Here is a 25,304-nt window from a genome sequence, read left to right as displayed (position 1 = left end):
AGATTTTAACAAAAAACACGTCCAATGACCCCAATATGCACAATCGGTGGCAGATATGGTCCCAATATGCACAATCGGTGGCAGATATGGTCCCAATATGCACAATCGGTGGCAGATATGGTCCCAATATGCACAATCGGTGGCAGATATGGTCCCAATATGCACAATCGGTGGCAGATATGGTCCCAATATGCACAATCGGTGGCAGATATGGTCCCAATATGCACAATCGGTGGCAGATATGACCCCAATATGCACAATCGGTAGCAGATATGACCCCAATATGCACAATCGGTAGCAGATATGACCCCAATATGCACAATCGGTAGCAGATATGACCCCAATATGCACAATCGGTAGCAGATATGACCCCAATATGCACAATCGGTAGCAGATATGACCCCAATATGCACAATCGGTAGCAGATATGACTCCAATATGCACAATCCGTAGCAGATATGACCCCAATATGCACAATCGGTAGCAGAAATGACCCCAATATGCACAATCGGTAGCAGATATGACTCCAATATGCACAATCGGTAGCAGATATGACTCCAATATGCACAATCAGTAGCAGAAATGACCCCAATATGCACAATCGGTAGCAGAAATGACCCCAATATGCACAATCGGTAGCAGAAATGACCCCAATATGCACAATCCGTAGCAGATATGACCCCAATATGCACAATCCGTAGCAGATATGACCCCAATATGCACAATCCGTAGCAGATATGACCCCAATATGCACAATCCGTAGCAGATATGACCCCAATATGCACAATCCGTAGCAGATATGACCCCCAATATGCACAATCCGTAGCAGATATGACCCCAATATGCATAATCAGCATCACCTGAAAAAGAAAAGAAAAACCCATTTACTCACCTACAGCCAGAAGACCTTCTTTCCCGACCTCCTGTCCCGAGTCCCGACCTCATTGTGGCGCGCAGCGCCCGCGCGCCCACGATCCTCTTCCTTCCCGACGTCACGACGAGACTTCCTGCCTGCATGCAGAGAGCAGGGCTACGGGAAAATGGCCGCCCGAAGCCATGCACTGCAGACTCGAAGTCTGCAGAACAGGGCTCCGGGCGGCCATCTTACCGTAGCCCTGCCTGCTGCTCCGTGCTGCCGCTGTGTGAACTGACTTGGCGTCTTTTAGACGCCTGAAGTCAGTTCACTCCAGGGGGTGCTTTGGGGGTGCTTGGACAATTCTAGGGGGTGCTCGAGCACCCCCTTGCACCCCCCTGGCGCCGCCCCTGATGATTCTGTGCCTGTCTTGACTTCTCTTCTGCTTCCTGATTCTGTACTCTGCCAGCCCGTACCGTTAACGACTATTGGCTTGGTTCCTGACTATTCTCTCGTCTCACGTCTCTGTACTGTTGCCGCCTGTACTGTTGCCGAACCTCTTTCTGTCTGACCTTGCTCCCTTCAGTGGAACGTCTCCCACTGTTGGGTTATTATCTGAGGCTTGCCTCCCTGAGACGCCGGCCCTAGCAGACCGTTACTGCCAGAGGCTGAGATTCCTCCACTGCCACTTTGGGGGATCTCACACACGGGGTTCCCATTCAGAGGTAACCACACCTCTGAGGAATTGCCGTGTGGTGGATATTTCCACAACTTTGTGAATATTTACTGCTTTGTTTATTTCCATGTTGATCGTGTGTCCACTGCTTTACATCTACCCGCATTATTAGCAATTCCGCAGATTGCTATATAATCGGGTCTATCCTTGTATTATTGGCGATACTGCGGATCCCCAATAATCAAGGTTCGGGGTGTGACACTGGTCTGAGTAGATCATTTCAGGCACTTACCGTGTTAGTGAGCCTTCCGCTGATTTACCATCAGGAAGATACTGACTATTTCACTCTAACATATCTGCATTAGTGGTGATTCTGTATATCACCACTTAATCAGATATTTGTGCCTCTTGCTGACACCAATCGTTACAGTTTCTCCCACGGGTCTGTCTCTGATAGCGAAGGCGGCGATCAACCCGTACCGCCAGCGAAATCACTTCATCTAGGGATTTAGGCTCAGGATGCCCTAACATCAAATCAGAAACTACATCAGATAATCCTGACAGGAAACAGTCGAACAATGCATATGTTCCCCATCTAGCTGATACAGCCCACCTCTTAAACTCTGCGGCATAAACCTCCACTGGATTATGACCCTGCCTGAGGGTCTTTAGTTTCCTTTCAGCCGTGATAGCAATATCCGGATCATCGTATATAACGGCCATGGCCTTAATAAACTCCTGAGCTGAGTATAACGCCTTATGCTCAGCCTGCAGACTATATGCCCATGTTTGTGAATCTCCTGACAGAAGGGTCTTCATAAACGTTACCCTCTGGTTCTCAGATCCTGACAGGTTGGGCCTCAACTCAAAATAAGACAACACACGATTCCTAAAATTCTGAAAGTCAGATCCATGCCCAGAAAACTTTTCAGGTACGGACATACGAAGGTCCATGACTGGAGGGGATCGCACTGCATCAACGGTTGTTTAAAGTACCTGTACAGTCCCAGACAGTTGTGTAATCTGAGACTGTTGGGTATTAATCACCCCGGTAAGATTGTTTACCGCGGTGGTCAGCACTTCAACTTGGTCACGCAGTGCGTCCATAATGTTTTGGTCTGCTGTTCTGTGACGATTGGTGTCAGCAAGAACAGATTTCTCTGATTATTGGTGATCTGCAGTATCACCAATAATACAGACGCTATACCTGATTATGTGTGATCTGCAGAATCACCAATAATACTGGTATAGCCAGGACCAGGACAACCAATGTGAGGGTATGTGTTTGGTGCAACAGTAATGATAGAGATACTCGCTATTCCCAGAGGAGCTGGGAGATAGGATTATCTCTAAGTAACACAGGAATACAAACTCCAGCAAGCTGGAGATACAGACAATAGTGAGATAGTTCACCCGAGGAGCGGGTGGAACTATGTTACAACAAGTGTACTGATCACCAGAGGAATAGGTGATTCAGACTGTACTGTAGCCACTATTACCTGAGAGGCAGGTAGAGAGGATAGTACTGTAGTGACTATTCACCTGAGGAGCAGGTGATTCAGACTGTACTGCAGCTACTGACCACCTGAGGAACAGGTGATTCAGAGAGTACTGCAGCTAGTAATCTCCTGAGAAGCAGGTGATTCAGACTGTACTGCAGCAACTGACCACCTGAGGAGCAGGTGATTCAGAGAGTACAGCAGCTACTGACCACCTGAGGGGCAGGTGATTCAGATAGTACCGCAGCTAGTATTCACCAGTGATACTGGCAGAGAATCCCTCACCAGTGACTAGGCTCACTGGTGAGGATAGGAGAGTCAGACAAGCAGGTTTGGCAACGAGCGGACAGATACAGAGACAGAAAGCTAGATCAGAGAAGTGTTTCAGGCAGAGTCAGCAACTATATCAGATAGGCAAAGGTACAGGATCAGTAAACAGAAGAGTAGTCAGGCTAGCAGAAGGTCATAACAAATAATACAATTCAATTAGTACTTTAAGCTATCAACAGAATCTGGCTAAGTGTGGATCCCCAGCTCCAGCTGGTTTTAGCACACTTTGGGATCTCACTAGGTCTGAGTGCTAACACGTAGCATTTGCAACAGCAGACGCGGAGCAACTGAATGACCTGTCCTATATATACTGCAAGCGCTCCACAGTGTCGCCCCAGTCACTCAGCCAATCCGGAGCATAGCTGGAGTCAGCTGATCGCCTGATCAGCTGACTCCCCTTCTAGTTGCATAAAGGTCCTGTCGCCTGGCGCGCGCGCGCGTAGCCCTTAGTCTATGAGCAATAGAAGGACTAGTCAAAGCACCAGCGTGTAACTGCGCGGCGGAAACCGCCGGCTGTGACGCAGAAATAGCCGCCATGCTGCTTGCTGTTGTGGCCGTATCTCCACATTCATTACAATGGGACACACACACACAAAAAAAAAACCAGAAAAAAATACACCTTTATTTCCAAATAATATATTGTAACCATACATTGTACAAGGAAGCTGGGAATAATGGGCAAATAAAATGTGTGGGTTTTATTTATAGTAGCATTGCTTATTTTAAAACTATAGGGGTGGAATTGAAGAAATTGTGTATTTTTTTTGTATTTGCCTTTAAAATGCATAGAAAATAAAGTAATTACTGAAAACAAGTATCGCTCACAAAAAGCTTAACCTCCTTGCCGGTCTAATTAATCCGGCAAGGAGGCAGCGCAGAACTTTTCTTTATTTTTTTTTTAAAATCATGTAGCGAGCCCAGGGCTCGCTACATGATAGCCGCTGAGTGGCGGCATCCCCCCACCCACTCCGATCGCCTTCGGCTATCAGAGTAAGCAGGAAATCCCGTTCAGAACAGGATTTCCTGCAGGGCTTCCCCGGTCGCCATGGCGACGGGGCGGGATGACGTCACCGGCGTCATGGACGTCAGGACGTCACAGGGAATCCCGATCCGCCCCTCAGTGCTGCCTGGCACTTATTGGCCAGGCAGCGCAGGGGTCTGGGGCGGGGGGCGGCGGCTCAGCGCAGCGGGTAGCGGCGAATTGGCGGCGAGCGGCGGCGATCGCGTACTACACGCAGCTAGCAAAGTGCTAGCTGCGTGTAGGAAAAAAAATTATGCAAATCGGCCCAGCGCGGCCTGAAAAATCCTCCTGCGCAGGTTACCCCAAGCTGAGCTCGGGATAACCGGCAAGGAGGTTAATTTGTGGTGAAAAAAACAAGATATAGATAATTTACGTGTGATGAGTAGTGATAAAGCTATTGGCGAATGAATGGGAGGTGCGCTGACATGGGAAAATTGCTTCCATCCTGAAAGTGAAAACACCTGCGGGCTGAAGCGGCTAAAGAGCCTACAAAAATACCTCTTTTTACTTGTCAGTCCTCTTCAGCATTAAGGCTATAGCTGAAACGCTGCATCCCCATGGCTGAACAAGAGGACTAACAAGTAAAAAGAGGTATTTTTGTAGGCTTCAGGCTCTCTTTAAAGAAATAAAAATCTGCTTACCTAGCTTTTGTTATGATCTACTGGCCCATATGCAATTCACTTTTTCAACTGAGTTTTCTCCTAGGTGAAATGTTCAAACTTGTCAAAAAACGCCTTTTAAATAACCAGCAAGCAAACTAATACTCAAAATAATTTTGATAGTACTTTCTCACATACTTTTTGGGACTTTTTCCATTGCAAAGTGCTAAAAAGTTATAATAAATCGGAGATGAAAAAATTATCTCGTAGGTGAAAACACAGGAGAAAAAGTAAATTGCATATGGACCACTGTGTCTAATAGCATCCAAATCTTTGACTATAAACAACTATGTAGATTTGGATAGGACTCTAGACTCCATTGCCTCCATACTTTTTTACAAGTATGACTGACATCCTTAAAGGGAAAATTAATTATAAGGAGAGGAATATGGAGGATGCCATCTTCACTCTTTATTAAACAAGGCAATTTCCATGACTTCTGTGCTGATGTTCTGCCTCTAATACTTGTTATGATTCTTGGAGCAGAACCTGCTGACTTTGCCACAGGCGGTTGTCGCGGGCTCTCCCAGGGCGTGGAGTCTAAGTGGTCACGGGTTTTCAGCAGAGCACCCCGAAAGGGATGATGGGCCACTACCCCTAGTGGGCAGTGGATTACTTTTGCGGCCTATTGACCACCAGGTCACGACACCTAGGATTACCCCACCTTAGACTTAGAGAAGAGGCGAATCTGCAATGTAGAGCCAATCAAGCGAGGGGTATAGATGATTGAGTAGCAAGAACCAGGTAACAAAGCTAGGTCAGAGGCAGGCGGCAGGCAATAACGTAATCGGGGTCACAAGCAGCGGTAAGAGGCAGGCGGCAGGCAAGGCGTACTCAGGGTCACAAGCGGAGATCAGAGGCAGGTGGCAGACAGTAGGCATAATCGGGGTTACAGGCGGAGATCAGAGGCTGGCGGCAGGCAATGGTGTAGTCTGGGTCACAAGCAGGGTCACAACAGGTAAACAGGTATAAACTGGTTCAAAGTCACTGGACAGAAAAGCTGCTAAGAACACACAGCACGGATGTCAGGTCGGGATTTCCTTTTATACCACCTCTGATTGGCGCCAGATTCAACTTCCGCATGCGCATGCGTATTGGTGGCTGTGTCAGTGCGCACGCGTAATTCCGTCCGCGTGCGCATGCGTAACATCCTGTGCAAGCGCAAAGGCTGAGTGGTGACGTAGGACATGATGCGACCTGCTGAAGGTTTTAAACTACGACTCATTCTCGCGCGTGCGAGGAACAAGACGCGCGACCCAGGGAGGAATGCTGCCGGAACTGACACAGCGCTAGGTGAGCTTGACAATACTTTAAGTCACTGGCCCATAATGAGCATGCAGATCAGATGCTCTGACTCTGCTCTGACTATACTTGCTGCTTGCTGGGTGTGTGACTCAAAAACAACTAAAGCCTAAGGTTTAGCATGACAGATAGGCAACTGGCATTTTTATGAGGGAATGAAGATGGCAGACACCATATTCCTCTCACTTGAGGTTCCCTTTAAAGGACAACTGAAGTGAAAGGTATATGGAGGCTGCCATTTTTATTTCCTTTTAAGCAATACCAGTTGCCCGGCTGTCCTGCGGATCCTCTGCCTCTAATGCATTTAACATTTAACCATAGACTCTGAACAAGCAGGCTGCAGATCAGGTGTTTCTGACAATATTGTCAGATCTGACAAGATTAGCTGCATGCTTGTTTCTGTTGTAATTCAGGCACTAATGCGTCCAAATAGATCAGCAGGACTGCCAAGCAACTACTATTGTTTAAAAGGAAATAAATATGGCAGCCTCCATATGCTTCTCACTTCAGTTGTCCTTTAAAGCCAAAAAGCCAGAGCGACAGCCATATAACTGTCATTTTAAACAGAGTATTAGTCAGCAGCTTCCACATTATTTTCACTTCATGTTCCCTTTAACAAGTGGATTGCTGCTGACTTCGGACCCTGGAATGCAAATCTACGGCACAGAATAGAATGTTAAGTGTCAGTAAGACCATTTGGGAGCCACACTCCATTTACAGCAGTATAAGAAATGTGATGTGACAGGCAAGAGGAAAGCAGATGTTTTTGATGTCGTTTTGGTGTTTTCTAGTTCTAGGAAGAAGAACAATAAAGAAAGTAAAAGCAGAGTTGTGGATAGAGTAGCATTAACCCCCAAACATTGTTATCTTAAAAAGATTAAGGGCAATTTAAGTAAAAAAGCAGAAACATTTGTGAGAGAAAATAAAGATTATGCCATTTAAAGGGAACCAGAGATGAAGGAACCTTAAAAAGGGAAAAAGATTTTATACATACCTGGGGCTTCCTCCAGCCCCATCAGCCTGGATCGCTCCCACGCTGCCTTTCTCCGCTGCCTCTATCCGCCGGTACTGGGTCCCGTCACTTCCGCCGGACGCAGCCAGTTTTCCGCATCCACAGGCCGTACCGGCGGATAGAGGCAGCGGAGAGAGGCATCGTAGGAGCGATCCAGGCTGATGGGGCTGGAGAAATCCCCAGGTATGTATAAATATATTTATTCATTTGTCTCTGGTTCTCTTTAAGTAACTGTGGCCAATCTAGCCATCAATCCTTAAAGTGGTCTGAAACTCAGCTGTTCTTTATGGCTCTAAAAGATTACTTACAACCTTAACCTACTACCACAAAAAATGAAGCAGAAAAGCATTTAAACGGTTGAACATAGCACTTTGTTCTTCAATGGAAACTGGAAAGCTCCTTCAGTTTATAATCTGCATCCAAAGAGGTGAGAACATTATCTTTTGTTTACATTCCTCTGTTGCTACATTTCTACCTGTGCTGAGAATTAGCTCTGTCTGCTTCTATCATGCATACAGTTGAGAGGAGCTCACTAGAAGATTTGAATATATAATTTCAGCATCTATGAATAAAATGCAATGGCTGCTTTAAGAACAGATAAACTGTACTGGAAAATAAATCTTTGTTTTTGTTTTTCAAATTAAAGCATATCTAAACTAATGAAAAAATATTTTTATAATTAAGTGCCCATACCTGGGACTTCTTTCTTGCCCCAAGAATCTCTGTGGCTCCCCCAGCTGTTACCAGCCTCCCCTCCTTCTTGCAGACTTGCCCCCTTGATCTTTTGTGAAGGGCACATGCTCTATCCACTCGCATAACCCCTTCATGCATGTTCCCCTATGGCTGTGTACAGCAGCTGCAGCAAGAAGTATTTTAGTTATGAGCAGTTATGAATACTCAGAACCCTCATGGCCTGAGGTGATGTGTAAAGCTGTTCCAAAGCATGACTGAAGGGAATGCATGGAAAGGGCAGAGCAAGTCCTTTTGAGTTCAGAAGAAAAATTAGGGAGAACCGCCCACACCAGACTAGGACAGTGCCAGGACCAGGATAGCCAATCCAATGATGCACAGGGACAAAAAGATGCCAGCAGAATGTTCTTAAGATCGAGATCCTTTATTATGGATGCATCCACATAAATTCACACATCACCAGCTGACATGTTTCGGACCTTGTGTAAAGCTGAGGGATTGGACAAGCACCATCAATAGTGCTAATAAGCACATTCAGATTATTGTGAGGGCATTATCTATTATCGTGCTTGTTTTTATGGTTTTATTGTTATTTGTATGGTTAAATAAAAGGCTATTTTTGTACAATTTACAACTTGTGGTGCGGTTTCTGTAGGGCCATTCGCTTGTCTGGCTGGTCATGTTTCGGACCTTGGTCCTTAATCATAGCTGAATTGTAGTGACACAGGGTTACCTTATATACCCTCCTCCTGTGGAGGGGGTGGTCCCTCCAAACAGAGACACTCCCCTGTCCCCACAGACAGGAAGGGATATTCACAATCTGAATTTATATCATAAACATCATAGGTATACCAGCCCTCCACAGGAGGAGGGTATATGTGGTAACCCTGTGTCACTACAATTCAGCTATGATTAAGGACCAAGGTCCGAAACATGTAAGCTGGTGATGTGAATTTACATGGATACGTCCAAAATAAAGGATCTCGATCTTAAAGAGGCACTTAAGTCACAAAAAAAATGAGTTTTACTCACCTGGGGCTTCCCTCAGCCCCCTGCAGCTGATTGGTGCCCTCGCCGTGTCTCTGTGATCCTCCCGTCCCCGCCGCCGACCACTTCCGGTTTCGCCGTCAGGACCCGACAGGCATGGGAACACGAGTGATTCTTCGCGTTCCCAGCCAAAATATCGCCCCCTATGTTGCTATTGCTATTGCCTGCAGTAATTAGTGAAGGGATAGCTGCTGCAGACTCTCTTAGGGAAAGCTTAGTTAGGCTCTTGTAGGCTTGTTAGCTTGCTCCTGGCTGATTGTTATTGCTAAAAAAAGCACCCCTCAACATCTCTTTTGAGAGCTAATCTTGTTCTTGTGATCTATTTTTTTTGTGTGGCCCACTTGCATTATATACAGCCCTGTCAGTCAGTGTCACTGTGGCTTTCTGTGTGTGACAGGTGCACATTTAAAACCCATCACTGCATATACCTACTACCTGTTGTTCACTTCGGTGCACCCACCTACCTACGTGAGCGCACGCAGTGTGATATACCACTCTGGGCATACCTGTTAACTGCACCTGTGTGACTGACTGCACATTGTATTAGTCAAGTCAGTGCATACCTTTCACTTCATCCCCCCCAATATGGACAAAACAAAAGGCAGAGGCAGGCCACCTGGCAGGTCTGTTCGAGGTTGAGCTGTCTTGATCTCGTGCGGCCCTTGACCAAAGTACAGTGTTCAGAAGAAGGCACGTGCCATCAACCCCCAATATTGTTAGGACGTAGTTGACTATTTAACACAGAACACCTCATCTTTCTCAGCTTCCACACGGAAGCGTGACATATCTTCCTCCTCTGATTCTGGCACCCCACTTAACACTCAGTCGGCCGCCACCACCAAAGTGCCATCACCCCAGGGCTCAGCGGTGTGGAACATTTTTTGCGTGTCTGCCTCAGATGAGAGCAATGCCATCTGTACTCACTGCCACCAAAAATTGAGCCATGGAAAGACCAAGACCCGCGTAGGGAACTACCTTACGAAGGCACATGATTACAAAGCACAAACTGCAATGGGATGACCACCTGAGGGAAAGCAGCACACAATAGCAAATCCACACACCGCAGTGGAAGATATGCAATCATTTCTCAAACAAGGTGATACCCAAACTGTACCATGATGTTGAAAGGCAAGTGGTGTCATCTCTGGCACACAGTGTTGGATCAAGGGACCATCTGACCACGTGGTCTGCAAAGCACGGTCAGGCCTGCCCGAAGTCAGTCCCCACACACAGCATCTCTGCCTGCATGCCGTGTGACTGCCTGCCCCAAGACTAAGTTGGTCCCCACACAGCATCTCTGCCTGCAGGCCGCTTGACTGCCCTCTCCCCCACCACCAACTGGGTCCAGGACTCCAGGCGGATTCCTGAATTTTTAAGGCCACTGCTAGCAGCGGTTGCTATAATAATTTTTCTGGAGCATGTACATGCCTGCTTAATTTTTCTGGCTGCACTGCGGCTGCAACAACAAAACAAAAGGCATGTACATGTGCCAATTCCCCTTCGTGTTCATTACCTTGCAACGGTGAAGGGGCTTGCGTATCACAATGAAGCAATGACCGCTGGCTATATGAGTGTCTCGGGGGGGGGGTGGAGGGGGCCACACCCAAGATAATAAGGTCGTTTCTTCATTGTGGACAGACCATATTTGATCAGCTGGACAGTCACTCTTCTGTCATTCAGCTACCTCAGCCCAGTGACCATATGGGCTTGAAAAACTCCACGGCCTGCACTCTGGCCATGGTGCGCACCAGTCCAGCACGGCCGTCACTACCCAAACAGCTGGATGCGGTGCGTTACACAGTGAGTTTGGTGTGTCAGTGTGAAGCAGTACACTAATTACACTCCCTGGTTGATGTATACACATGCAAGATGTTTTAAAGCACTTTAGGACTGCAATTTAGCATTCAATGTGATTTCGGCCCTTAAAACGCTGCTTTGCGTCAAATCCAGATTTTTCCCCGGGACTTTTGTCATCTATCCCACTCCACCATGCCCCCTTCCAGGTGTTAGATCCCTTGAAACATGTTTTCCATCACTTTTGTGGCCAGCATAAATTTTATCTAGTGTTCCAAGTTCGCCTTCCCATTGAAGTCTATTGCGGTTAGCGAAAGTTCGCGCGAATCGAACTTTTGGCGGGAGGTTCAGGCCATCCCTAAATTGATACAACACTAGCCTGCACCCTCACATATCTCTTGTAAACAAAATGTATATTTATCTAATCTTTTCACCATGATGTATGTTAAAGGACTGCTCAGTCCTACATCATCTACTTGCTTTGTGGCATTATGTACAACCTGCAGGAGCAGTCTGTCAACCTAATTCGCTAAAATAAAAAGGGAAGCAGGAAGAAGAAAAGCAAGCTGCAATTTCCTCTTGCTCATTATTTATACCAACCGAGATAAAGTGAAAGTGGTCCTGGAAGCACAAATATTATTGCTTTTGCCTTGCACATAAATGGTGCTGCTTCCAATTTCTCTCCAATGTTGTCATACTTAAAACTGCGTTATGTTCAAACTAAGTTTATATCATAGTAAACAGTTCAAAGCTTTGTAATGAAAGAAAGGTATAAAGAGGAAACAAGGTCAAGAAGACAAATCAAACACAGGACCTCTATTTGCACATCACAAGCCCTAATCATAATGCTACCAGGATTCCAGGAACTAGTTTGTAAAATGCAAAGTAGAAAAGGAATAAGAATTGTCTGAAAATAAGCTCATTCATAACTAGAAATGGCAACACAATTTAGAGACGAGTATACAGGATTTAGAAGATCCAGGGAGTTTATGGCTTTTAGTCAGCCATATTCACAGACCACCACTACAGCAATCAGACAGCAAGACTGGAAATGTTAAAAAAACAAAACTGATGTATGTGTAGTGAAGCAGATAGAAATGGCGCAGGACAAATTACATCGCAATAGGCGGCAATAGTACAAGCCATAATTAGCGGAAAGGATTAAATTATGGTGCATGATAAATTGTGGGAGCGATAAATAGTGGGTGTCTAGTGTCCGCTATTTATTGGGCACTATAATTTAATCTCCTTGCTTGCCGCAAATCGTGGCTTGTACTATTACCTATGGAGGCCAGGGGGGTTAGTGTTAGGCAGCCGGGGAGTGTAGTCTGGGTATAGGTAGAAGTAGAGGGAGGGTTTAGTGTGAGAGAGGCTGGGAGCTTTGAGGCATTGTGAGAGCAGGCAGAGGGTTTGTATATATTACCTGGTCAATGATGATCGCGTCTTCTCTCCACTTCCTACTTAGTCGTAGTTTGAATGAGCTTGGCATCCAGCCAGTCACCATGCGGTTTCAGTCCCTGCATGGTGATTGGCTCTTGCAAACTAAACAGGAAGTGGAGAGAAGACGGGATCGCCGCGACCAGGTAATGTATCACAGATGCCGCTAATGACATCTTATTACTAAAGTTATTTAACGTTTCAGGACATTTCTGAAACCTGAAATAACTTTAGTAGCAAGATGCCATTATCAGCATCACCCCGCACCATTTTTTGCACAGTGCCTTTTTTTTAATGTACGCATGTGTAGTCCTGCAGGACATTCTTACAGCTGCGGTGGTGCTGTATACAGGCATGTCAATGCTTCAGAGTCACTTTGCATACTTAAAGAGCCTCCATTGGCTGAACACATCAGCCAAATTTATGAAAAAATATTATTGGGTAAGGTCCATTATGTTGTGAAGGATCAAAACACAGTCCTCTTTAGGGGCAATCCACCTTGCCCACCGTGACTAGTATATTGCTTTTAGAAAAGGACTCCTATAAAGATGCAATCTCAAAATTACAAAAATTTCCTTATAAAAAAGACTTTATTGACACATATACAAAAAGGTGTATCCAAAAATAGTAAATATATAAAAGCACAGTTCTTAAATATCAGATAGTGGGTCCTCTTAGAGCCAAAGACAAAAAAGCGATATCTGATTTAGCTTGGTAAACAGTTGCAGTTATAACGGGTATTAGTTTTCAAGGCAACGACACATGTTCGTTTCGGGCTGTGTAAATATGTATATGCCCTTCATCAGGCCAAGATACCCAATTCTGCGTGGCTCAATCAGGTGAGGAAAACCAGATAAGAATCAGAAATATACTGGGGATGCCTGAGCCTACCAGGCGTACAAAAAACCTTCCCAACAGCGAAGAAGACGCTAAGACGTGGGAACCCCACACATCAGCCAGACATGAAAATGTATCTACACAATATTTCACATTTCTCTGCTTAGTACACATAATACCTTAATTTTTAGACAAAAAAATCACTCTTGACTTAGATACATTTATAAAAATTGAAATGATGAATCTCATCTCATATCATAAATATAATGTATACAAAAAGTGAAATATTAGATACTCTGAAGGAAATTACAACAGAAATATATCTTTTGAAATAGGCATAATAGTGGCTATTTATCATTGTCATTGGTGTTACACTGTTGTATTTTATTGATGGTGCAAAACAAAAAAAACTGCATATTCTACTGTACACATAATGATGAATTAAATAAATAGACACCTTCTTACCAGAGTTATAGTTAGTGGAAAAATAAGGTTTTGAAAAATTTGCTGCAGATATTGTGAATCGAAATGAGACAATCACTACAATGGCATGAGATTGCAGGTGAAGTATTACATTACAAATGCAAGACAGGAAGAAGATCTTATGGTGATAAATAGCAAACAAGAATCTAGTAATCCTTTCACAGGAAATTCCACTTTTGTTCCATCTTAGCATTGGTGAGTTCTGCACAATCCTTCATGGAATATAATGTTACAAAAAATGTAAAAAAAAATTAAATTTAAATTTGCAGCCAGCTAAGAATTTCCAAGTACAGCGATTCATTGAGGTCAAAGATCTGCTTCCATTTACCAACTGTTTTTATTCCTAGTTTTGTAGCATGGTGACAAGTGAAAGGGTACTAGACTTCCAATAATCTCAGTACAATTGCTCTTCAGATGCAGACAGAAATGTACCCCAGGGCCTCCAATGATGTTTGTGCAGGTGTATGCTTCCCTGTTTCGGACCATGCCCATTGTGTCAAATAAGGCAGATTAAACCCATCATGACAGGAACTTATTGCTGACAGTTGTGATTCATGTTGTGCATTAAAACGATTGATTTTCTTAATCTTGGTTCAGTTTGCATGATGGCTTTCCTTATGCTCCAAGTGCCCACTGTTGCTTTAAAAAAAAAAAAAGATCTTATTGCCTTCTTCATCAACATCTCACCTGCTCCTGACTATGTTCTGTCCGCCACTTGTAGGTGTCCTGCCAGCTATCTAATGTAGTATCTCTCACTGCAGTCTCAACTGGTTGCCAGTGGTGGGATGTTGTGAGCAGCCTCCTGGTGGACCACGTGGCAAATTAATATAGCACCCACTAGAGACTGCTGCCCATCATCTCTCAAATAGGATCCATACAGTACAATTTCACATTTTTACAAAACTAAAGTCATGGGATTCAATGTATGCAGAAGCTCAAAAATGTAAATGCTGGTAGTTATGCTTTTCAATACATTTTTTAATTATTGTTTCTAATAAAATACATTTTACTCTGGCATAGACAGTGCAGAACCTTTCTTCATAGTTACATAAAAATATATATATAAATATACTAATGTATTATTTGTTTAAAAGGTCTGTTACTTTTTAGCTTATTTCATTTTTTTGTAAACTTGAGTGTAATGTCAACTTATCATCGACTTTTAAGCACATCAGCAAGTGTTGTATTTCTGTGTAAACTGAACTTTTATTACCAAGAAGCCAAGTCGACTTTAATGTTCCTGTGGCAAAATATGCTGGAGGCCTTGTCTTTAAAACCTTTAAGAGGGACAAAGAAGCCTGAGGCATTTCTGCGGGCTTTCTGTTTATAGCATTAAAGTTCTATTTGTTACTTTGCCCATTTGGTTTTGCAATATTTCTATTCTTAGTTGAAAGCAATTGCTGAATACTATCCAGAGAGAAAACAGATAGGTGTGCTTGTTGAACTCTGTGTAATGGCAAGTTCTTTGTCTGCACACATAATACTTGTTTTGGTTTGCTTTTCAGAACAACTATTGCATTTATGTAGAACCATTCCTAATGCAATTTCCAAGCATATGTATAAAAAAATCTGTATCTTTTCCACATTTGCAGAAGTTAGCATCTTGCATTATACTTACATTAATGTATCCTGCATCATTTTTATATTAAGCTGAGCAGATAAGAAAAAGCCTATTTATCCATGCTTTTGGCTATTTTAGACCACATAAATCTTGCCAGAGGATGCATAGAATGCCTTTAAAAAGTGTAACTAGATAGGAAGTCATGCTTTGACAGTATATTATACATACCACAATATTTAGAATATTTTAATGTCTTTCACTGAATTTATACCAACTCATCTAAATTCTAAGTGCAGCACATATTTCATTGATGATGCATACAGATGTCAGTATACTTATTCTTAATTGTGCTTACAATATGTTAGGGACATGAAAAAATGCAATATACCTCTAGATTTGTTACCTCTCTTTTAGCATACTGGTATGTCAACCCCAGCATATACAGTATGACCCATGATGCATGCGATCTAATGTTGAGTTGCACTGTATTGCATCTGCCAATGCTTTATAGTGTAACTCACGAATCTAAGTGTGTGTTTGGAAATGCATGAGAGAAATAACTTTCGTAAACACATTACCAGTGTGGATGGAGCCTTTTTCTTTGCCTAGAGTGATAGTAAACAAGCTATAGTATGTGCTTATCCCTGTTTAAAAATGCTCTTCTTAACTGTTTATACTGCTTCTACATTTGTAAACTGAATCTCTACATTTAGAGTAAGGTTATTAAAGGACCACTATCGTGAAATTTCTAAAAAAATAAAACTAAATAAGATTTATTCTAGAAAGAATGCTAGTAGAAGGGATAGTAAAGGGTTAAGAATTGGTTAAACAATAAATCACCCTGCTGTTTACACATTCACGGCAGCGTGGATGTGAGAGCTCTTCCAACGGACAGCTCCTATCTGCCTGGCTAAGATCACAGGAGGAGAGTAGTACAGAGCCCGCAGTACAGTCTAATAATCTTAGCCAAGCAGATAGGAGCTGTCCATCGGAAGAGCTCTCACACTGCCGTGAATGTAAACAGCAGAGTGATTTATTTTTTAACAAATTCTTAACCCTTCACTATCCCTTCTACTAGCATTCTTTACAAAATAAATCTTTTTTAGTTTTATTTTTTAGAAATTTTGCAATAGTGGTCCTTTAAGTGTTAGCTACATCTACTATAGTGCGGATAACATCAGCACACATCTAGTATGGGAACATGTACAACTGAGCATTAAATGTTGTAATGTACGTTATGGCAGTGTATTGTAACACAAAAATGAAATCGGTATTGGCAATTAGAGATCTAAAGATGCTTTCCCGAGTCTCCTTATACTGTATTGTGGCATTGATTAGAGTAAGCCATAGGACATAAACTAAGACTTTTGCTTTTGGTTTATGTCCTACGTTCCTTTCAGATATTTAATTGATCAGAAACATAAATTGTTCATCGCCATCTTGGATCTGGGCAGCTAGGCCTTGTTGACAAATTAGTTTAATGTAGGGTTTACCTAAATCTTCTTTGATGACCTTCTTGCCCAAATCAAAGATGGTGGCCTCCATATAACCTAAACCTTAAGTGTAACCCTCAGACATAAACAAAGCTTTTTTCTGATCTGTAATCTGTACATTATAATGCACTAGTTCTTAGTACAAACAGTCCAGCTTGATTTCCCCTTTCCACAGCAGTAACATGGCACACTAGTCATTTACAATTATTGCTAGATTTCCATTCCAGCAAACTGAGTGACTGACAGGAAGTTCTGATACTCCCAGCGTTGACACATTTTGTGTGAGCAAGTGTGGAGCAGCTGGACATCTGAATTCAAATACAGCACGTAAGCTATTCAAATGATAACTGACAAATATGTTAAGTAGAACTGATGGAATTGCTTATTTCTCCACAAAGATGGGGTTTCACATCATCATCTGTATAAACTACTACCTGCACACACATATATTAAAGTTACTGGTAAAAATGTCTGTGTCTAAAAATAACGTGATCCAGTTACAAAATTCAGAAATGGAAGGATTGTCTCAAAAGAACACTATCAAACTAAGTGTTCTAAAATGACAATGTACAAATAATGTGTAAGTAGCTGTGTAAGCATTTTCCTACTTTTCATGTAAAATATCAGTGGCAAAAGCTTTAATTCATTGTGTATAGATTTTAGCTACGTTTGGAATGTCTCATTTGCAAAGGCGAATCTTTGCAGTCTGACATGCTAAGAACAATGTAATAGTGAAGCTATAGTGTTATATGAAATGCCTCTGGTGTCATGTTTCACACACTATTACAAATGTTTATGTTGCACATAAGATACATTTCCTACGCTCTCTACAACCAGCTCTAAGAGACACAGGCAGCTGGAGTGAAAGATTTCTCTCACACACAGGGTTAACAGATGTAGTGTGAGGGAATCCCCCTCCCTTCATTATTAAGTAGACCGTCAGATTTGGCGACACTAAAGTGTAAATGAAATTGATAACAGTAAACAAATAGATAAGCATTGAAATGTATACACCCACATTTAACAGCACTTCCCTAACTATTCCTATCTCCATTGAAATCAATTGAAAAAAGAGCCCCACTCAGTGTTCCTTTAAATCACAACGGAAGTACAGCCTTCCAAATTCAGACAGAAACATGTAAAATGAGGCCGAGGGAATAGCTAGTACTGCACAACTGATACAAATCTATTATTCTTATTTCATTAAAGGCTGCTAGTAGTGAGACAATTATGCTCTTAGCTCCAGATGCTAGCACCCCTCCCCTATTCTGTCTGTGAGTAGTGCTAGCACCCTCCCCTATTCTGTCTGCGAGTACTGCTAGCACCCTCCCCTATTTTGTCTGTGAGTAGTGCTAGCACTCTCCACTATTCTATCTATAAGTAGTGCTAGCACCCTCCCCTATTCTGTCTGCGAGTACTGCTAGCACCCTCCCCTATTTTTTCTGTGAGTAGTGCTAGCACTCTCCACTATTCTATCTATAAGTAGTGCTAGCACCCTTCCCCTATTCTGTCTGTGAGTAGTGCTAGCACCCCTCCCCTATTCTGTCTGTGAGTAGTGCTAGCACCCTCCCCTATTCTGTCTGTGAGTAGTGCTAGCACCCCTCCCCTATTCTGTCTGTGAGTAGTGCTAGCACCCCTCCCCTATTCTGTCTGTGAAGTGCTAGCACCCCTCTCCTATTCTGTCTGTGAGTATTGCTAGCACCCCTCTCCTATTCTGTCTGTGAGTAGTGCATGTGACAGAGACTTTGCAGGGTGCATCCTTTCAAGCTTCTACAGGAGAAGATCATACTGACAACTGCATATTGTGCTAAGAAAATAAAAATGCAAGTGGATAGAATTCACTTTATGATGGCTAAAGGTGTTCAGGATTTTTCATCAGGATGTAAAGACTGTAGAGTGATACTGAAAATGAACTACATTGTTAAAGTGAATGGAGGAGAAGAAAGACAAGCAAATGTTACATTTGAAATATGCATAATATTGATGGTAATTGGTAGGAAATAAAGAAATTTAAAGCAGTAGGTTTAGCCATACTATGTCAGGGAAAAAACACATATATAAGTAGGTAAATAATTGATCTACTTATATAACACATGTATTGTACTGTCCACGTTTTGATTTCAGGGAATTTTATATAGTAAATGAAGAGAATTCTGTTGCTGGTGGGAACCATTTCTTTTGCCCACAGTTTAGGCTAAATCCTGATGTCATTTCTGCCCTTTACTTTTTTTTATTTTCTCCTCCAATCGCTGAGTCACCTCAGCCTTGCTTGTAAACACAAGTGAGCAGGGGATTGTGTTTCAAATAAGCAGCTAGGTGGGAAAATAAATGGAAGAGGAGGAATATATTATAGATTAAAAAATAGCATGCAACTGTTTGGCACTGACTACTAAAGGGCCAGTGTTCTGTAACGATTGTGGAACTTTTTCCGTGATCAGCGCACAACGCGTGCGCTGACACGGCGGAAATCCTCCACAAGCGTATATTTGCAGGCACCCAGCAAAAGGTGCTACGCACCTGTAGAGGGAAATTCCTGTCGGCAGATGGCGCTGGGGAGTGCAGAGGAACCAATCCTCTGTACCTCCACAAGTGCCAGACAGGAATTGTACGAAGCGCAGAACGCAATCGCAAGAGAGGCGATTGCGAATGAGATTGAGCAAAGGGATAGGTTGTATGTGTGTGCGCCAATCCAGTCGCCACCCCGCGACCGCGCACACACAACAGCAGATACGAAATAGGAACGCGATCGCGAGAGGTGCGATCGCCAGACGTGACACAAGGCAGATCAAGATAGAATACGAGGGTAGCAAAGGCACAGCAAATACAATAAGGAGATACGGAAAATAACAACGCTAGCTAACCGCGAACACCGCACTCATTCGCAACAGTGCACGCGGTTATGCGCGATCTCCACGTGATAAGCACAATAGAGACAAGCACGCCTAACTAACCATTAACAGACAAACATGAAACAGAGGACGCGAGCGCTTGCTTAACGGTTACCTCACCGAGCCTGCAGCAAGCGTAGCGGAAAAGACAGACACACGAAAACAGGGACAAACGAGAGATAGGATCCACAGCACTAGCGAAAAGTGGCTAGCGTGATCCAGGTACAGAGTAGCAGAACAGAAGGATCCCCAGCGCTAGCGAAAAGTAGCTAGTGCGATCCCAGAAGACAGAACAGAAGGATCCCCAGCGCTAGCGAAAAGTAGCTAGCGCGATCCCAGGAGACAGAACAGAAGAGATAGCTGGTAGCAACCGCTGCACCAGCTATACTCCAAGAACAGAGATCAGAACCATTTCCTGTCGACCACCATTGGGGCAGGACAATGGCAACAGGCAAGACAAGACAGAACAGGCAATACAGATAATACAACCTGACTGGGCTAGAAGGGGAGCCTAAAGCAACCCCCAGGAATTAACTATACTAGATAGCAATGGCTGACACTCCAGCAGTGTCCATCAGGAACAGACCATGGAAAGGAAATGACCAGCGAAGCATTGTGGGAAAGACATAGTACTTATAGTACACGCCTCCAATGAATGTGGCCAGGCAATTTGCATGACAACGTATGCAAATTCCTCTGCAAGCACAAGCTGCAAAACTGACAGAAACTCTTCTTTCCAGAGTCCTGCAGCATGCAAACCTACACAATGGTCAAAGGGCTGCCTGCCTGCACAGGCAGCTGAGCAAATCATCACAGTACCCCCCCCTCCAGGGTCGAATTCCAGACGACCCTCAAAACTGCTATTAGCAACAGACTCAAACTGAAGACTCATGAAGGTCGGGGCAGCCCGACAAGGTCCAATTCCAGAGTCAGTCCACCCAAAACCGTCCTCATCGGAAACAGAAGCCACCGAAACATGCCCATCAGTACTACCAGTCTCAGTATAACACCCATCAGGACTGTGAACGCCAGAGAAGAAGCCATCGACACCCTCCAGACAATACCCACCACTTCCAAGGAGCATCCGAAAATACCAAACCTGCCACAATACCTGTTCGGAGTGTCCCTTATAACACAAAAGCCACCGTTGATCTTATACAGTGTACCAAGCAAAATTTCTCCCGGAATCTCCCAGAACCTTTTGAAGCTCCACAGAGATCCCAAGAGGGCAGAACAATCACCAGGCTCACATGGAGAATTACCAAGAACCCCCATGGAACCAATGACAATTCCGGATTCAGAATTACGAGGACACCCATCAAGATCAAGACTTTCAGGGACCACTTCTGGGCATGCAAGCAGGCAGGCCATATCAGAGCATGTCTCCACCGAGGAAGCATCTGAGTACGCTGGTAACCGAGGCACACTTGGGCTTTCTGGGTCACAGAGCACACTGGGGTACACCAGCACAGGAGAAACTTCAGGACATGTCGGGGAACTGCCAACCTCAGAGTCCAGCACGACAAGACCAAAACCAGTACCGGACAGAGAATCATCATGAGTGGAGGTCACAGGCACTGGACTTTCAAAAGAAGACTCGGATACAAATTCAGAAATTTCTGTGACAATAATATCATCATTGACTACATATGAGTGAAGCTCCATCAGAGCTGAAAAGGTAGCCAGCAAGGCAGCAATGCCTACGGAAGAGGGTAACACCTCAGAAGGACTTGGGGGGCAGGAGACATCTCCTACAAGTTCTGCACCCTTTGGGAGGAACTCGGAGACCTCCAGAACATCAAACAAGACCTCAGGAATATCATTTTTCAAGTTTTCTAAAAAGGATTCTGTACTATCCATGTTACAGGGCAAAACTGGAACTTTATTTTGAGAACAGGGCAGATGTCCCAGGGAAGGTTCCACCATAAACTGAGACTGAATTTCATCATCATGAGTGGAACATACAGGAATATTCCCTGAACCACACACTGACTCCCTAACTTTAATCTCGCTGCACCCAGAATTCTGCGTAGCAGTCAAACTAGCTTGCAACTCCAAAACTGCAGAAAGACAGGTAAAAATAGCAGCAATACCTAGACGAGCCTCTAGGGGCAGGGCAGGAGATATTGTACAAGACAATATTGACTCATCCAGAGTACAGGGTGGAGAGTCAGAACTTTCTTCAAAGCAAGAAAGGGACTCCAAAATGTCAGTGTGATTGGACATCATTTTGTTATTCATGGTACAGGGCAGGCTCAGAGAAACCCTCTCTGGACCCAGCAAAGACGCTTCAGAGTCAGATTCGCAAAACGAAAGTGCTGTCTCACTCTTAGACTCGGCTAACGATGTCGAATCCGAGGAGACAGAGCGCAAAATTTGCGAATCCAGGATCGCTTTAGGTTGTGAAACTGACGCTTCCCTAGCGCACATCTCTGCGATCTGCGGAGCAGACTGCAAAGCGTTTAGGACAGAAACACTGGAGCAACTGTCATCAGGCCACAGGCCCTCACAGGTGTGAACAGGGCGAGACAAAGGCGCATTTGCAGTAGAAATAGCGACAACATCAGGAAAAACTCTATTAGACATATTAATTTTACTTTTGACGCTGCACAGTCGAGAAACTTTCCCCATAGCAGGGTCACAGATGGAAGATCTCAAAGATCTGTTTCTAAATGACAAAGGATCCCACACATCCTTGAGGAAACCGGCAGACTCATGCCAATCACAATCTGCAGGAACATCCGAGAAACAGGCACCAGATCGCACAGATTCAAACCGCACACTGTCAGGAGAGAATCCTCCAGGATTCGCACAGGAATCAACCACAGCGGCATACTCATTCATTTCAGATTGCACAAAGACAAGACTCTCATGCTTTACCCCAGAAAAGCAGGAATAATCATCCGACAACGATGTCTCTTTATTGGAATCAATTGGTTGGTGTGTGTGCAACTCATCCAAAATCGTTTGCCATACATAGATCACCAGATCCATATCATCCTTGTCATATTCATCGGAATCAATCAGAAGGTACATAGAATCAAGACAAGCATTCAAGACATCTTCGCTTTTTGCGATGTAAAAATCGCAAAAGGCTTTCCAATCCAAATCGAATTCCTCCAGCAAGGCCCCAACATCCCAGGAAGCAAATGGGGGTTCAAACAGGCCAGTATCCAGATAATCTTCATAGGGGTGGAGTTCAGGAACAAGAACAGATTTTTTAACTGCTTTAACCATCTTAGCGGTATGGACGAGCTCAGCTCGTCCAGTACCGCCGGAGCCTGCCGCTCAGGCCCTGCTGGGCCGATTTGCCCCAAATAAAGTGCAGCACACGCAGCCGGCACTTTGCCAGCCGCGTGTGCTGCCCGATCGCCGCCGCTCTGCGGCGATTCGCCGCGAGCAGCGGCGAAAGAGGGTCCCCCCAGCCGCCTGAGCCCTGCGCAGCCGGAACAAAAAGTTCCGGCCAGCGCTAAGGGCTGGATCGGATGCGTCTGACGTCAGGACGTCGGCTGACGTCCATGACGTCACTCCGCTCGTCGCTATGGCGACGGTGTAAGCAAAACAAGGAAGGCCGCTCATTGCGGCCTTCCTTGTTTATTCTGGGCGCCGGAGGCGATCGGAAGAACGCCTCCGGAGCGCCATCTAGTGGGCTTTCATGCAGCCAACTTTCAGTTGGCTGCATGAAATAGTTTTTTTTTAATTTAAAAAAAACCCTCCCGCAGCCTCCCTGGCGATCTTATCAGAACGCCAGGGTGGTTAATGTAGTGTGCGATCCTACCTATAGCAGGATCCACATAAGCTTTGGATTGGGGCAAAAAACCTGGAAACTGATCAGCAGATGCATTATAAACATCATTATCATACTGCATGGTTTTGCCCATTTCAGACTTGACAGAAATAACCTCTTGATTTGTGTTTGCTATGGGCAACGGATCTTTCCGCTGGGAAGCCTTCCTAGATCTTTTACGTTTAGACTTAGAGGCTTTGGATGGCTGCTTTGTGGATGAAAGAGTAGATGGAACAGCTGATTGAGCTGCTGACAACAACTCATTAAGGGGGTATGGTAATTGAGGTAATCTCAGCCAATTGTGAATTAAAAAGGCCAAGAATTCCAGGGGTCTTTGACTCAGGGTGGTATGATTTAACACATCATAACCCCACATTGACATTTCGCCCCCCAACAGAATGTAGACCATTTGGGGGGCCCAGGTAGACACTGGGGTGCATTGGAATTCAGGGTTCGCTAACAGTTTCGTACACTCAGACAAAAATTCGTCTGCTGATTCAGGTTCAAGTTTTTTAAATCTCTTAAAGGTACAAGAGCCATATTCGTCAAAATCGTACAAATCGGAAATTCCGTCTACACTGGGGTTTTGGGTTTGGCTGGTCATTCTGTAACGATTGTGGAACTTTCTCCGTGATCAGCGCACAACGCGTGCGCTGACACGGTGGAAATCCTCCACAAGCGTATATTTGCAGGCACCCAGCAAAAGGTGCTACGCACCTGTAGAGGGAAATTCCTGTCGGCAGATGGCGCTGGGGAGTGCAGAGGAACCAATCCTCTGTACCTCCACAAGTGCCAGACAGGAATTGTACGAAGCGCAGAATGCAATCGCAAGAGAGGCGATTGCGAATGAGATTGAGCAAAGGGATAGGTTGTATGTGTGTGCGCCAATCCAGTCGCCACCCCGCGACCGCGCACACACAACAGCAGATACGAAATAGGAACGCGATCGCGAGAGGTGCGATCGCCAGACGTGACACAAGGCAGATCAAGATAGAATACGAGGGTAGCAAAGGCACAGCAAATACAATAAGGAGATACGGAAAATAACAACGCTAGCTAACCGCGAACACCGCACTCATTCGCAACAGTGCACGCGGTTATGCGCGATCTCCACGTGATAAGCACAATAGAGACAAGCACGCCTAACTAACCATTAACAGACAAACATGAAACAGAGGACACGAGCGCTTGCTTAACGGTTACCTCACCGAGCCTGCAGCAAGCGTAGCGGAAAAGACAGACACACGAAAACAGGGACAAACGAGAGATAGGATCCACAGCACTAGCGAAAAGTGGCTAGCGTGATCCAGGTACAGAGTAGCAGAACAGAAGGATCCCCAGCGCTAGCGAAAAGTAGCTAGTGCGATCCCAGAAGACAGAACAGAAGGATCCCCAGCGCTAGCGAAAAGTAGCTAGCGCGATCCCAGGAGACAGAACAGAAGAGATAGCTGGTAGCAACCGCTGCACCAGCTATACTCCAAGAACAGAGATCAGAACCATTTCCTGTCGACCACCATTGGGGCAGGACAATGGCAACAGGCAAGACAAGACAGAACAGGCAATACAGATAATACAACCTGACTGGGCTAGAAGGGGAGCCTAAAGCAACCCCCAGGAATTAACTATACTAGATAGCAATGGCTGACACTCCAGCAGTGTCCATCAGGAACAGACCATGGAAAGGAAATGACCAGCGAAGCATTGTGGGAAAGACATAGTACTTATAGTACACGCCTCCAATGAATGTGGCCAGGCAATTTGCATGACAACGTATGCAAATTCCTCTGCAAGCACAAGCTGCAAAACTGACAGAAACTCTTCTTTCCAGAGTCCTGCAGCATGCAAACCTACACAATGGTCAAAGGGCTGCCTGCCTGCACAGGCAGCTGAGCAAATCATCACAGTACCCCCCCCTCCAGGGTCGAATTCCAGACA

At 44.5% G+C, this 25,304-nt stretch overlaps 1 long non-coding RNA gene across 1 annotated transcript in view; it reads left to right on the top strand.

The window, feature by feature from the left end:
- Positions 1–13,703: 13,703 nt before the first annotated feature.
- Positions 13,704–25,304, top strand: part of LOC137570716 (uncharacterized) — a 109,379-nt gene continuing 97,778 nt past the window's right edge. The window contains exon 1 of the long non-coding RNA XR_011031153.1: positions 13,704–13,835. This is a non-coding gene — a long non-coding RNA (uncharacterized lncRNA). The remainder of the gene's footprint in view (positions 13,836–25,304) is intronic.

The sequence above is a fragment of the Hyperolius riggenbachi genome, chromosome 4 (genome assembly GCF_040937935.1).
Source record: "Hyperolius riggenbachi isolate aHypRig1 chromosome 4, aHypRig1.pri, whole genome shotgun sequence".
NCBI lineage: Eukaryota > Metazoa > Chordata > Amphibia > Anura > Hyperoliidae > Hyperolius > Hyperolius riggenbachi.
This window is presented reverse-complemented; position numbering and strand designations above follow the sequence as displayed.